General features: G+C 36.8%; 1 pseudogene; it reads right to left on the minus strand.

The window, feature by feature from the left end:
• Positions 1–5,045: 5,045 nt before the first annotated feature.
• On the minus strand, positions 5,046–16,236 carry LOC149232901 (heat shock 70 kDa protein 4-like; annotated as a pseudogene).
• Between the last annotated feature and the right edge of the window lie 594 nt (positions 16,237–16,830).

The following is a 16,830-nucleotide window of genomic DNA, read 5'->3' on the forward strand; positions in this document are numbered from 1 at the left end:
AAGGCAATGAAGAAAAAACCAAAATCTGGAGGCAGAAACAGTCTCATTCAATCATCACACATGTAACACAGGGAAACAAGGATGCATCTCCCCTGCAACACATGGGAGGTACGATGCATCCAGGTTTCCAAGAAGAGACAGTGTGATGGTCCAGGGACGAGACTGTGCTTAGTTTTCACTCAGAGTTTGTAGCTAAGTTTAGGGGTTTAAGCTTAGCTAATGACTTTCAGTAAACACAATGTATAGGGGATGATCTAATGAGGTTATCTGAGCTACCACCAGGGCACTTAGGATGTTTGCAAGCTAGATGTTCTGTTGATAAACCAACCCAGAGATTGACTGAAGCAGCATTGATTTACTTTGCAGTTGCATAGAAAAAGCAGTTCGAAGGCTAGCTGGCTTAACTTCAGGCTCCGTCTGTAGTTTATAAAGCAAACAAAGTAACAAAACAAACAAACTATTCGTTCCCCAGTGGAGTCGCCATTTTGTTATCGGGAAAACTAGTGTCCATTTAAAGCTGCTAGTCCCACTAAGACGGGTAGCTATCTTAGAAACAAACAGATTAATGTTACTTGTGTTTTCCTTTATGAGAGATAAATGAGAGAGAAGCAGAGAGCACCAACCTCAGTGTTTCACCAGTCTCCTTGCCTATTTCCTCTCTCCTTTGATATAGCTTTCACTACTCCTTTCTCGCTTGTCCTGCTTCAAAGAGCACTTGTAGAGTCAAGGCAGCAGAATACCATCAAAGAATAGAGATCTATAACCATAAATAATGTAGGATCAGATGTACATTAACCATATAAATGCATACACAAACAAGATTCAGAGATATACAAGCATATGGAGGAAAACTCAAATAGCTTTATTAATAGAAGTAGTAGAAGAGAGGATTACAACCAGGGTGTCTGATCCAGCATCATCCTCCTAGCATGAAAGCCCTCTTCACCTCATACAAAGCAAGATCACCCAGCAATGTCTTCAAAGAGAAACCAACAGCACTTCCTTGCAAATTACAAAATTTCAACCTCTTGGATCTCTTGGATGAGGGATCTATATATAGATGTTTACAGGAGAGTGATTCAGCTTCTAGGATTTTGATTAGTGTCATTTCACTGATAGTTCTTGGTTCCACTTGGAGATTTCAGATCTCTTACTCATCCCTAGGCGAATTCAGAGAGGCAAGTGTCATATGAGCAGTTTCTAGAATATTCTTTGGGTTTCCACCTAGCAAACTGCGTTTGCCATTTGTGTTCTCTCGCTCATCGCACCCTACAAAAGGGATTTCCAGTATGCATCGCACCCCCCGTGTGTAATAACTGAGATGCATCGCACCCTATGCATGGAGCAGTCCGTATGGTCCTGTTTTAACCAGTTCTGAGTAGTTTTTCATGGAGAACTTATGGGAGATGATGTAATCAACTGACCTTGTTCCTTTAGCGTATGAAACAAAAATTTTAGGGGTTTAGAAGCCCTTGGTTTATGGACATATGTGATTGGGGTTCCAGTGCCTAAAGATGTCTATAATAGTCTGTGAATCTCCAGCACTTGACATTATTAGATTAAGTTGTCTAGTTTGAAAATTGTCTTGTGAGTTCTGGAATGTCCTTGTGGATTTGTTGGAGATGGTGCATTTGATAGTCTTGGGCCAATAGCTATGGATTTCCTAGCATGACCATTGGTTGCCACTAATATTGAAATTGTTGGGCTTTGAGATGGGGGAGTGGTTGTCTTTCCAGACCAGAAATTTCCATTGTCGGGGAAAAACATAACTTCTTGAGCTTTCCATCAATAGTTTCATTCACTTAATTCTCTAGGAAATTAACGACAATGATTGTATAAATGTAAATTCTCTCATACAAGAGAGAACCTACAAATAGCAAAATGAGTATAATAAGAATAGAAATACCCACCTCTTCCCTGATTTGGCACCTCACCACTGTTCAGAGTGCCATGTGGTCAAAAATGGTTTGATGGAGGAAGATGAAAATGGATGAATCTTATTGGTTGGGATGAATAGTGTCTGACCAGGCCAACCCCGCAGAGAGACACCTTTGATGTAACTAGTGAAAAGTGATCCAACCTTTGATTCTAGATATCACGACAATTGTAGTACTATCACTTGCAATCTTGGTCTAATACCACCTATCATGGAGTGACAACAATAAAGAGTGTCTCACTTTCAAACCTTGGTTTTGTCTCACATACCACTCTACATCCTACCAAAGTGCTTTGTTACCACATGGCATAGAGACATAGTGGTGAAGAGCATCAAATAATATTTTGTCAAACGTGCTCTAATACCACCTCTCATAATGCTAGAGGACCCATACAAATATGTGTGCTCTATTGACCTTTGGCATGCAACACTAACACCTTTCATCTTAGTGGTGTGAGAAACTCGACTATACTTTGCTTGTATTATGCCTACTTCTTTACTTTTGTTATTAAATTAAGTATTGTTTGCAATAATTTTACACTTAATCAATTAATCATGCCAATGCAAAGTGTCCAACACAACACATTGAACACAAGTAGCTTTTGTGTGGGTGATGCAACTTGGCCCAACACCCATATACAATAGTTACAAGGTGTTTACAACCCTAGGCGTAACAACCTAATACAAGAAATACAATGAGGAAATGGTATACATGATCGTGCCAAAGGACAAAGTCATGCAACTCCTTAGTGCACACACTCTCCCAATTCACGTGACTTGGGAAATGTACACCACATACAACCATCGTACCATGCATCTCCCATTTATTTTGTTGATTCATGTGATCCACTACTTGCTACGACCTACATTATCCCTTGTGGTATAATCTACACTCATATCACGTTATGTCTTTCCTTTTCTCTTGTTCACTTACTCCTTGTGACTTGCTCTTATTTGTTTGTTGCTTGTGATTTTCTCCCCTTATTTGACTCATGGTGTGGTATATTTATAGGTGCACTCCATCTTCTTGATGATTGGTTATGTCTCCTTGTTCAAACTCAGATCAACCCATTTCATCATGCCTCTTTATGAGGAAACCCCAAGTTTTTTGTGGGCTTCCCTATCCAACATCTTGCAAATGTGTGCACTTTCCCAATCTCTTGTGATATGTATTGAGTCAACTTTCCATTGTGTGCTCCTACCTTTCTAACGTACCCATGATATGTTGTGTTCATTCCTTTTCCATTCACTCTAGCCCACAAAACCAATCCAACCACCTCAGAAATGTGTCAATGTCATGCAACCCGTGAGCTGCTGACAACCATGATGTGATGGGCTTGTTGCACTCATTGTGCATGCCATCCACAAATTTGACACATCCATGTGTACCATGTGCCTATCCAAATGCTCATATACTAACCAAGACACCCACTCAACTAACAAAGTGTGCCAAATCCTCCTCATGAGTCGTCCATGCAGTTCATGCATGGAAATGTCCCCTTGCTTACTCACACAACCAAGATGACATGCCATGCTTGATATAAGTGTGGAGTGTCATGGAATGTTCAATTTTCTCCCTAGTTGGTGTTGTGACAACCCCAACTTTAGTCTTGATGAAAACTTTGGTGAGGTCATGTGCACCCATCTCAATGAATGACTTAAAGTGTATTTATATTTGAATATAGAAGCAATTATAATATTTTTATTGTGATATAAAGCTCATATCAATATAGGCTAGTTTACATAGTATGTTATAACTAATTGAAGAAAATTAACAATACATTTATGGTAAAATAAACATTATCTATTTATTATTAATAACCAATATAGATTCATCTTAACTTAGGATCTACCAAAGGTCGAGAAGAATAAAAAGGAATCAAATCTATAGAGGTTGAAACATTTTCTCAACTTTTACATTCAAAAAAGAAGTTTGTATTTTAAAAGATTTGATCCCTCTTGACACTTGGTAAATCCAAAATTAAAAAATTAACATACACAATTTCTAAACAAACATACATTAACAATTTCAAATAAACATACATAACTTTTATATAGCACCTATAAATAATATACCTAAATAAACTTTCTCATACCATTTCCATTACTCATTCTTAATTATTTTAATTCATACATTGTTTTATCACTAACCTATTCAATATTTTATATTTCCTTCCATAATTTAAAAGACTTTCTTTCGAAGACCTCCCTTATTTAAGACAATATTTTATATTTCCTTCCATAATTTAAAAGACTTATTCTTTCCTTCCCTATTTTAAGACCTCCCTTATTTATTTAAGACTAGTGTTGATCTCTTCAAACTTTGACTAACAATGAGGGGCTTTGCTTTGTTGTACAAAGATATAAGCTAGATATCTACGAAGGATTTTGTTTAACATTATTTCTTGTAGTTAATTTACTAGATGGAATGGAAAGATTTCGATATATTTCTAGAAATTTATGGATTATTGAATTCAATTTCACGCTCACTTTGACAAATCCTTTATTGTGTAGAAGTAATAGTTTGGAATATATATGATTAGCACGTGGAGATGCGAAATCCCATAACTACACTCACATTTTTTTGAAATCATAATATTAATATTATATCATAGATCAAGACTATATATATTCCTCTTATAACTTAATAAAGTCCCGTAAGTTTTCCCTTCTCCCTTCTCAATTGAATTTATGAAACTGTAAGTCGTTGCTCAGGTTGATGTAATCTTTAAAAGTGGATGTTCACAACATTTCTATTATTAAAATTGATTGTGTAATCTTATGTTTTCTGTGTTATTAAAAGCTAATAAGTATAGAAATGTATATATAACATGATAGGCAATGTATATATAACATGATAGGCATGATTATTGTATAGAGTAATTTTAATTGAAGCACACACGTTCAGTTTAATTGGGTTCTATTCTATCCATTGAACGAATACGGGACAAAGGAAACCGGTACAAGTAGAATAAAGGTTCTATTTAATTAAAGATTAAATGGTTCTTGTGAAAATTTAATCAAAAGTAATAAATGCAGTGGGAGAATCTTAAAATTTGAATTAATCAAGTGTTTGTCTTTGTTTTTGTTTGATTTTCTTTTTTAAATTTCATAAATTCTGATTCGAGAAATTTAAATGAATTAAAGAAAAAACATAAAAGGTGATGAAGAAATATTTATAATCCATTTCCTCAATGTTGGTACCATGGTCCCTTGCACCCTCATCATCAACATCAGAAGTTCCACTAAAAGCATTAGCACCAGGAAATTCTGCATCACCTTCACCTTGGTACATTTTTGCAATGATAGGATTGCAAGTGGACTCTAGCTCTTTCAACTTGTCCTCAAACTCTTCCTTCTCAACCAACTGGTTTCCATCCAACCAGCTGATAATTCCATCAAATGCATCCTCAATTTTCTTCTTGTTAGTCGGGTCTGGTTTCCCTGCAATCGTATCATGGCTAATGGTATTCCTCATGTTGTATGCATAGTGATCCCTTGGCTTCTACCTTCAATTTTAGTTCTTCATCCCCATCATTGTATTTCTCTACATCCTGAACCATATTTTCTATCTCATCCTTGCTTATCCTGCCCTTATCATTGGTAATGGTAATCTTGTTCTTCTGCCCAGTTGTTTTATCCTCAGCAGAGACATTCAGGATACCATTGGCATCAATGTCAAAGCAAACAGTGATCTGAGGTACACCCCTTGGGGCATGAGGAATGTCAGATAACTCAAACTTACCCAAAAGATTGTTGTCCTTCATTCTTGCTCTTTCACCTTCAAATACTTGGATCCAAACACCAGGCTGATTGTCAGAGTATGTGGAGAAGACTTGTTCTTTCTTCGTTGGAATCATTGTGTTCTGCGGGATCAAAACAATCATCACTCTTCTGGCAATTTCCAATCCAAGTGATAGTGGAGTGACGTCAAGAAGCAAAAGGTCTTGCACCTTCTCATTTCCTTCTCCACTAATAATTGCAGCTTGAACCGCAACACCATAAGAAACAACTTCATCGGGATTGATACTCTTGCAGATCTCCTTTCCATTAAAGAAATCATGCAACAATTGTTGCACTTAATTAAAAAAACATGCAACATCCTCAACTACGCATATTACCATTACCAGATTATACCATATTAATGTCAATATATTTTATCTATTGTTCCCATAAATTAAAGAAATGTTCTTTTAGCAAAGCCACATAAGGTATTTGACAATTACGAATAAATCGAAAAGGTCGCACACATGATATTCTTGATTTTAGTACCTTTTTATTATCAACAAAAAACATCATATGACAAGAATCACAATACATAGTTTTCTACCTTAACATGGCCATTTAAGTACCCCCTTACGTTTTTAGTTAGATACTCAAATCATGATAGGAATTCTCTGTCAAGGGGTTAGCTCCAAGTTGTCACGCTAAGGTGTTTGTGGCAGCTATTTTGGCATACCACTATTTTCTAGGTCGAGACCCACATTCTTGAGCACTCACAAATCCTGGAGAGAAGAGTTCGTCACTTGCAGTAGTGGGAGCTGAGGAAGTGTTGTAGCGGCTACAACAACCCTCCAAAATTTGTGTTATTCTTTGTTTTGGAGCCTCGCTTCTAAATCAAAGGAGCTCATCTCGCACTGACCCAGGTACTTGTTCTTTCATGGAGGTTTATATTTCACATTATGGCTTGTGTTTTCTTACTTTCTTTACTTTCTAACCCACAAGTCGATCTCTTGACTTGGTTTCAACCCGGTTCTAGGCTTTCCTTAGTGAACTGCGCAATCCTTGAGGGCAACTAGCCTTGCTCTTGGGAATTGCACAGTCCAAGATAATAGTGAACCTTCAGCTCCAGAATTACGTAGAGCCAGGTGACAGCCTGTATTCAGCTACGAAACTATGCATAGGATGAGAGGAAACCTAGAGCCGCTCAGCCCAGAAATTGCGCAGAAGGTTCCTACTCAGAAGTTGCTCAGTGCATGAGCTAGTGAGTTGCCGAGTCCTTCCTAGAGCTGTGCAATCTCTGCAGGCCATGAACGATAGCTTTTTCTCAAAAATAAAAGAAGAAAAAAATTGAAAAAGAATCCCTAGAAAATAGGGATCTGTTTTTAGAGTCTCGGAGGAGACACTTGAGTAATTTTTGAAATTGCCAGGAAGTGTCGATTTTTCCTTGATTTTTGGCCTTCGCGTCATAAAACCTAAATCAACCAAATCTATTTAATTAGCACAGGTAGAGCTCATTTGCAAATTCTATCTTAGAGCTCTGACATTCTTGAGGAGATCAAGGAAAATCTGGTGCAATCGTCGCTGCTTTTCTGGGTAAGTCTTGCTTTTCTAGTCTTTTGTTGCTTTTTTTGTCGCCTTTGTTTGTTTAGCTTGTCAAATTGTTGTTTCACTCATTTTGTTGAACGATCATTGACATTTCAAATTGTTTTATCTTGTAGAAGTGTTGTTTAAAGTTTGTCATTTCCTTTCCCAAGTGTAGCATGCATCACCAAGTTTCTGCACTAATGTTCGTCGTTGCGATGAATATCTCCACATGCTTCACTTTCCTTTAGTTTGATTGATTCTTGCACTCATTTCACTTGAATGTATTATCGTTCACTTATATCTACAACCACCATTATCCAATCCTTCAGATCTGTTCAATTTCTCACTTCTCTTGGGTAGATCTAGGCTTCCTTGGCCCGGATCGCATTTTCCCAAGCATGTCGACTTCACTTGGAGCTTGAATATTTGGTCTTGGAGGGGTTTCTTTGACAATCATTTTGACTCAAATAAATTTCTTACAATATGTAACATGCCCAAATGGGTCTTCAATACATGACAATGACTCAATTGACTTTATGACTCAATGACCAATCCTAAGAGCTCATAATGGGAGCTTGATCTATATAAAAATAAAATTCCTTGAGCATGAAACCTAGGTCTCAAGCATAAAAAAATTAATTTTATTTTTCTTCTTTACATCAATTACATAAAATCATGATTACACATGTCATTATGAAGACCGAACCTAGTTACATATTTCAACGGGAATCTATACCTTTCAGTCTTTATATGCATGGATTTCATGTCTTCAATCATTGTTACTAGTAACTACTTTTTCCACCATTACTACTCTAGAATCAACTATCAAATGTAATGTTGAATATTGCTGGGATATTTAGCATTATTACTGAACTACTATTGTGAGTATTAAAGTTACCGAAATTGCTATTGTTTTTATGTTGTTTACTATTGTTAGCACTCTATTATTTTTGGATCTCATATTACCTTCTAGTTTTAGATTTCTTTGTCAGTCTCATTCAGTTTTTTATCAATCAGATTTCACATTAGGTTCACAACAAAGAGACTAAAAAATATACAAGTTTCAAAATCAAAATGTTTTTTTAATATCTATATTACATGATCCCTTTACTAATATGTCAGTTTGTTTTCCTTGATGATTTTTGGTTTTTAAGTTGATTGACACGAAAAAATACAGGAAGTTTACAGATTTCATCCCATTGAAAGAAGCAAGATTTCAAGCTAAAAAGGAAAATGTTGTTCAATTCCTTAAACATAGTGCTTCAAAGTATGTGGCTATTTGAAGGCTTACAATGTATAAAAAAAATCCATTTATTGGATCCATTTTCCACTCATTGCATGAATCTATTGATTCAATATCTAGGTATATTAGCCTCCTTAAATGAGCCAATTCATGGAAGACGAGCATTTACTGAATTTAATGTACACCAAAGATTCACATTGAGCATCTACAGAAAACACGTGAAAAAGGATTTGTTCAGGCCATATTACACAACCACTCTAACATGAATTTGAAAATGGAAGATGACGAGACAAATTTGATATATGTTGTGTCTAACAGGCGAGGTAAATCCATTCTTGCCAACAGTTTTAAAGAGTCATGGAAGAAAACATTCTAAGAAATTTCTTTTTAAGGAAATTGGGAATAATTCATTCAACATGTGCAAGGCAATCCTTGTGATACTCATCAATTTGATGGCAGAACCTCTTGGATGGATTCTTATATAGAAACATCAATTATGAAAAGGAAGTGATTTTGCCAATGGGGAGTCGATTCATTTTTGAGGTCAACAAAGTGTTAAGTTAACCACTAGTGTTCCATTCTTGGCATTTTATGCCCCAACCACATTGCATGAGCTTGAAAGGAATGAGGCCATGTGCAAAGCCAAGGTGATTTTGGTGGAAGCAATTTCATGTGTATTCGAAAGATGTGAAAGATGATTATAAATAGATATTAGAGTTAACCGATCATGAATATGATATCTGTATCATAATGAGCAATAAAATACCTTAGTATAGTGTAAGGATAACTGATATATTGTTATGTTTTTCATTGGACCAATGTTCTTCAGAAGTTCATTGAACATCATGCCACCAAAGTGCAGTCAATGTAGGTAAACAAAATTTATTTCCAGTTGGTCAAATTTCAAATAGCTACGACTTTCTTTTGAAACATCCCCGCGTGACTGAAACAAAGGAACCTCCTTTCAGTGCCCCAATTAAAGGATCTTAATAGAAATCGTCTTTGATTATTTTTTCACATATTATATAACACAATGTTTTGTGGACTAGACATTAGTTCCAATGTTGAATTATAACACAACTCCTGGGTTTAGATATTGTATGCCAAGTTATATGAAGAAACCAATTTGACAAATACATTTTTAGATGGCGAAAAGGACATAACAAGATGCAATCTAAGATTTGATGTACTGATGAATAGTTTTGAGAGTATCTACATTGATTGTGGGTTCTATGAAGATAAATCAACATTGTTATAGAAAGGATGTAATATTAAAGATTTATATTGATGTGGAAACATTCTGTAGGGGGCGGGGAATAAAATCAACTAATAAGCTTTAACAAGCAGGATGTTTTCTTACTGAAACATAAAATACAAATGAGTTAGAAATTGATCCAAGTTTTTAGCATAAAAGGAACAAAAACTAGTGGCATTGGAGATGGGAAAGCATGCCCGTGAGGTATAAACTTGTATATGAGTATATGCCTAAGAAAATATCTATAACTTAGGGACAACTAGTAAGCAACTGAATCATTTTTTGCTACCTCATAGAATTATAACACACACCAATAGAATTCTTGATATTTAGATAAAAGGTGTGTGAAAACGGGGTAAAAAAAGTTCTATGGTGAAAATAGAGGATGAGTTGATGTAATATATGGTGAAAGGATAATTTTGTTTCTAGTTTCTTAGTCCCATTGTCCTAATTATAGAGTTTTTGAAGCCTTCATACAACCAAAAATTCCAGGTATTTGCACCTTGGTAGACTGAAATAATTGGTTGTCTATCTTTTTTGTGCCTTTAATAGACAACACTTTTCCTTAGGACTTTACCAGTAGTGCAGGTGAGTTTGAGTGCTACTTATTTGACGCTTATCTAGAATGGTAGACACCTCATCATGCAACTATTCCATTTTTTTTCTAGAGTTGGTTCTATGAACAAGAAACACTACTTCTCATCAATTTTGAATTTTCTTGTCCCTACACTAGTGTAAACTAGAGTAAAAAGCATCTGAGACACTAAAATTACTAGTAGTACTAACTGTAAGTTGAACTGGTTCTGTAACTTGAAAGTCTGGATATCATCTTCATAGACTCCTATCATTCCATGTCGAAATAATTGATGTTCTCTTGAACCAGCACATCAAATGCTTCCTAAGATATATGCAATTTCCCCTTCACACCCATTGCACACTATATTTCTTCAATCTAATGTAGAAACACATTCAACTGAAATAAATTTTTGTGGGCATTCACAAACAAAAAATTTACCAATGGTTAATGTCCAGAAAGAGACATGGAAAGGTAAATTATCTCCATTATTTTGTGGAGATAAGGGAACTGATCAAAGGCCAAGCCCTCTTTTCAAATAATCATATAATAGTTTGTGTGCTTCATGTAGTTTTGTGTTTGGCATAGAGTAGTGCATATGTTGGAAGTGGCACCTAAAGTTAAATATTGTTCGAGGGTCCTACAAAATAAATATAACCTGAAAATCCTAATAAGACCAGGTCAAGGATGGAAGTTGAGTGTAAAGCAAGAAAAATGGTACATATGTCCTAAGGGTTAATCCTAAGGCTATCTAGGCCAATGGGGTCTCAAATAAGTTCCTGGAACACACTAAGATTTTAAAGAGTAAATTCCTTCACAAATTTATTTAATTGAACCCCTACTAGTAGAAAACTTAATATCTAGTTGAATTAGCATTCTCACATGCTTATATCTACTCCCTGTCTTTCTTGAACTATGAGTAGTTTTCAAACGAAGGACATTCTTTCTTCCAAATTAAAAAAAGTCACAGATGAACGTCATTCTCATATGGAATCATCAATAATATCTGCAAGAGCACTTCCCATCCTTAAAATGATCAAAAGAATTTGCATCCGTCAAAACAATCTCTCTCTTGGCAATCTTAGAGATAACTTGATAGTGGTGTGACAGTCAACAGAAACACTAATATTATTCAAGACTCTTAGAGTTGTTCAAGGCGAGGTGATGATGAGTACAAAAGAAATCGCCAGCTTCTCACAATGATTCCAGAGAATTTGTTGCTTTTGCTCCTCCTCAACATTGTGCATCAACAACTTAATATTCACCATTGGGTACACATGGTTAATATTCACAGTTCGATACTTATCCTTCTTCCTTCATCTGCCCAACTAATTTGTCCAGCTATGGATACATATCCTCTTTTTGTGGATGCATGTTATCTCTTACAACAAGTATGGGCATTTAGTTTTTGACTTGAATTGAGCTACATCCTGGTTACTTTTTATAGCCCCTATCTTTCATCATTCTTCTTATCTTTGCTACTTCATCCCACATGCCACTAGCAAAAAAAATATTTTATATGAGGAAATACGTTCCATGGCTCTATGGTTGAAATTCTACAAGGATATTTTCTACACATCTACCTATTTTCATATTTCCATGAATTATGCACCCACCTGGCAATGCTCCCCACACAAGAATCTAATTGTATGGTTGTTTCTAATGAAACTACAGTGATGCTTCCACGTTGATAATGAACGTCAATTTGTGGATGAATAGAGATATAGAGATAACCTAATGCATTTTAATAATTTTCCTCTTCAATGTTCATCCAACCCTACTTCCCAGTAGCTGGGAAAATGCTACTCACTTAATCCTTTGTTTAATTTGCTTCCTTGCATTGAATTACTTGTGAGGTCTCTATTTTTGTGTCTTGTTTGGAATTTCCATTCCTCTATGTTATAGGAAAAATGAAAACAATAATGGTCTTTCCAGCATTAACTGATTCTTCTTTGATGCTAATGAGTTTTTTAATTCAATGATTTGTGACTCACATTCATTTATTTGTTTTTGGTATAACTCCCAAGACGTAGGTTGAAAATGGCGAATAAAAGTCATGCCTCTCTTCGACCTCTTCTCTTTCCAATGAGCATGAATGGATTTCACTACTTTCATTGACGAAATATCCCAACATAATTCATTTACTTCATCATTATTCAATAGCTCACGTTGGTGTGTGAACGAAGCCTTCTCTAGTAGATCCATAATTCTCCCAAATATTTCTTCCAATACTTGAATCGGTTAGCAAACTTCATCACCAACCCTCATATCGTTTAAAATAATAAGCTACTCTTCATCCTCACTGTCCATGCCATACATGACACAAGAAGTGTTCAAGGCCATTTCAACTTCACTCTCTAATTGTCTGCTATATCTTGAAATAGAGTAAATAAAATTAGAAGTGCAATCGTAATCCTCTATCTTGCACACTCTAGGTATTAGTATGTTCCTCAATGAAGTAGCTTGCAAAATTTGATTGTGGCATTCTTCATGCAATTGTTTGAATAGAGCTCATTTCTTGTTATCAAGAAACTCCAAGCTCCAATCCTTCCCACCTCTCCATATCATAGCCTAGGTGTAACGATATGTTGTGTTTGATTGAACAAGTTGTTGTGCCTTACGAGTCTATTTTGTAAATCCAGATAGTTTCATAGCAAGCATCCACTCATTATGATCTAAAATTTCAAGCACAACTTGAGAACCACATTCTCTCCACCCTCTTTCAACTCCCACAAAAAATATATTTGCACTACAAAATACAAAATCTAAATACATTTTTAGATGTGAAGAATTATCAGAGTTCTTCTTCTTCTTGTATTCCTTACTTTTCTTTAAAGGACGACCCCATCTCATATGACCTCTCACAACCGATGACGAATTTCAATATAACATCTTCCTCCCCACCATCCATAGCCATGTAAGACTCCTCCACTTCAAACTCAATTACTGGTGAATTCAATCCCTGAGTAGAAGGAGGCCTTGAACTCATAGAAAATTGTGAATATCCTCTATTATTCAAGCATCTCCTTTTGTACCCTCCATTAAGAAAAACATATAAATGATTGATTTTGTAAATGACTTTTACGCTCTATTAAAAAAAATAAAAATGACAAGAAACATCATTGATCAAAAGCTATGATCATAGACTAGTTATGTTTTTATTAAGATTTAGAAAAACATCTCTTAGTTCAAGCCAAAGTTGTAGATGATAAGCATAGGGATGCAGTGGGAAATAAAGGTGGCTAAATTCAAGAGTAAAGAAAATATTTCTACAGCTGGGCCACAATGTGTAGTGCTCTAGTTGATTTTTCATACAAACTTGGACCCACAAAGTCATGCTCCCAAACTTTATACTCTTTGTAAAGTCCCCAAGAAGCACCATTTATAGTAATTTTTAAAATTACAGCAAATTTAGAAGGTCTACGTACCTACGTTTCTTTGTATCTCTTTTCAACATGATGATGTAAAACATATTATGGTAATAGTGAACTAGTTCACTATGAAAATAGTTGTGTAATTGTCTCCAACTTCACTATAATTCTAGGTATCCTGCATATCTTTTGATTCTGGGTCTCAAAGTAGAATAGGCTTGGGGCACAATGTTTTCTTCCATCGTGTTCCATCCTTTGGCTATGTGCATTTCTCTACTTGGATCTTCATTACACCTAGTTGTAGCTCACACCCATGCTCATGGTATGTAAATGACTACTCTTATCCACAACGTTGTTTTATCAATGTTTGTACAGTTTTCCAACAGAGGAAATTGTCATTCTTGCACAAATCCAAGGCATGGTAATTGTTGCCTTAGGGGGTCTTGACCCTGGTTCAGAGTTAGTCACACCAACCAACAAATCCCTAGACTACTAGAACTTTCAATAACAACCTACATAACGTAGGCTGCAGTCTAACCTGAAGCAAAATGGGGGGATGCAAGAACCGAGTTTCTGCATCGAGAGACAAAAGTGATGTTTTTTAGTGCCCTAGATTGGCCTTTGAGTAGATCTATAAGCCTCTAGGGCTTAGTACTATAGTTATACTAAAATTACCTTCGGACCTTCGTGAAGGTCCATGATCAGTCTTTGCGAACCCTTAACAGTCTATTTATCCACTTACGCACATTGGAGAACTACTCTAGACTAGGGCTTGTGTATATAAGCTCGGGTTATTAATAAACATTAGATGATTCATAAAAACCTTTGCGAAATTACAACAACATTCCTACGTACATCATCTAAAAACTATTCAATAGAATCACGCATCATTAGATCAATATTTCATAAGCATATTATTTCATCAACAACAACAATTATAAACAAAAGCAAACAGAAATACACAATATTTCTCCAAAACAACTTCTTTATTGATTTCCAATTCAAAATATAGACTCAAAACTTTTATACGCACTCAGCTGCAGTGGTCCACCCACTCAGCTGCGGACTCTACCTAGGCCTCTGCGCACTCAGCTGCAGAGCCTTACTCTCCTATATGAAGCTCTTCTCTATGCTAAGACTTCTCTTCTATCGACCCATTACTAACATCATCATCAGATATATGCCTTAGATTCTCTAAGGCACACCCATTTATAGCCTTCTACATATAATCCCATGGTCTGCAGATGATGAGTGGATCTCAAAATAGAATCCACTTTTACATGAATAAGGGGCTAAAATCCCTTTGAATCCTAACCATATACGCACTCCACATCCACAAATTGCAAAGCTTTTACATTATTTACAAAAATTACATCAGACTTGGGTTTTTAACCCCAAAACTAACACAGGGAACCCCATCCCAATAGGCCCCCAAGACAAAGGTCATGAATCATCCTCAAGTCACTCAGATGGCGCTGTGATATTTCTACGAAGACCCAGTTCCACTTGAACTACTACAACATTGGCAATGCTCTACGTGGCTTCCTGCTTGACCTCTTCCACTGGCTTCTCTGTAGTTGTTCCTTCTGCAACTAGCCTCATCATCTTCTGCATTTGCTACAAGCCTGTGAGTTTCTCTTGAATGTTGGTCATGACCTAGTAAGCCTCATCTAACTAGGGTCCTAGCATGTCCTTAAGCAAGGCCTCCTTATTTTGTGTTGCTTCGACATTTGCAAGGAGCTGCTTCCCTTCCTGCAACTTGGCTAGGCATTGTGTCAGGGCAATGGAATGCACTATTGCCCAGACTTCATCGTACTATTTCTATAGCTCCTGAACCTCTGTATTCAATATCTGTAGGTTTAGGTCTTCCTACAGAGTCGTCACCAACTCCATTTCCTGCTCAAATAATGTTGAATAGACAGCGACTATGGTATCCAAGGTGGCCATCCCTTCTTTTAAGGCAGCTTCATGCTGCTCCCTGACCTCAGGCAGAGTCGTGGGCTACAAATTTAATTGCAACTCAGTTATTTTCATGTTTAGTTCAAATTGAACTTGGCTAACCTCTGCCTTTGCCTCTCGCACTCTAGCGGCTAGCTTCCTGATGCTCTCTTCCGACTGTGCATCCTCAGGACTTTGAAGCTCAAGCACTGTTCTGCATGCCTTTGCAACAACAGACTCTAGTCGAGAACTATGTGCCTGTAGCGTTTCCTTTTCTTTCAAGGCCAACATTTTCTCAGCAAACATCTGCTCATTGTTCACCCTGTATTTGTTGATTAGATTGAGAGAACGCTACTCCCAAGCTCTCAATTCCTCTGTCACCCCTGTATGAAGTGCATGAAGAATCTCATTGGGGAGCACTACGATGTTCAGCCTGATGTTCTTAGGGGTGCTTGAGATGATGCGATCATCGACCGATTCTACACATAGGGACCCTTCGGGTAATGCAACAATGCAAAGATATAGGATCCTTACCAATTCTACTGCTTGACTCATCCCCGAGGCCAGGCTCACTTGTGTTGCATTCACTTGACCCTTTCCCACCTGTATCATGTTATCCTAGTTCTGCAGTTTGCACAGATCCTTTTGGACACTCCCCAGTGTCTGCATATACTACTGCTCAAACTACTGCATCACTTCAGTTGTATTGTCCCATATTTTGTCTTTGATCTCATCGCGATTTCCCTCTGTCAATACCATGGGATCACTCTATGACTTGTTTGATTTTTCCTTTTTCTGGGGACCTTCCCGCTGCTCCTATCCATGCTTATTTAGCCAAAACGGGGTGCTCAGCCCCTCATCTCCTCTACCATCTTGTTTAGATTTTTCTTCCTCCTCGTACTCTGGCGAAGGGGATTTTCCACTTTTTTCTAACTCTCGTTGCTCATGTTTAACCTGCTCCTTAGTAGCGCGCTCTTTCTATAGCCAAGCCTTCTCTGCACTTCCTTCTTCCGTTGCGCAATCAAGTTTTGTGCATCCTGCTTAGCTGCTTCCTTTCTTTTCTTTGCTTTCGAACTTCCCCCACCCTTATTGCTTCTGACATCTAGGTCTGAGGGGCCATGCCACTCTACGGGTCGTTGCTTGATCACCTCCTGTACATCAGTATCTATTACCAAATATGGCAAGTCATGCGAATTCTGTTGTGGA

This window comes from Pinus tabuliformis, chromosome J, assembly GCF_031772625.1.
Source record: "Pinus tabuliformis cultivar Carrire ecotype Pingquan chromosome J, CPIR1, whole genome shotgun sequence".
NCBI classification, from domain to species: domain Eukaryota; kingdom Viridiplantae; phylum Streptophyta; class Pinopsida; order Pinales; family Pinaceae; genus Pinus; species Pinus tabuliformis.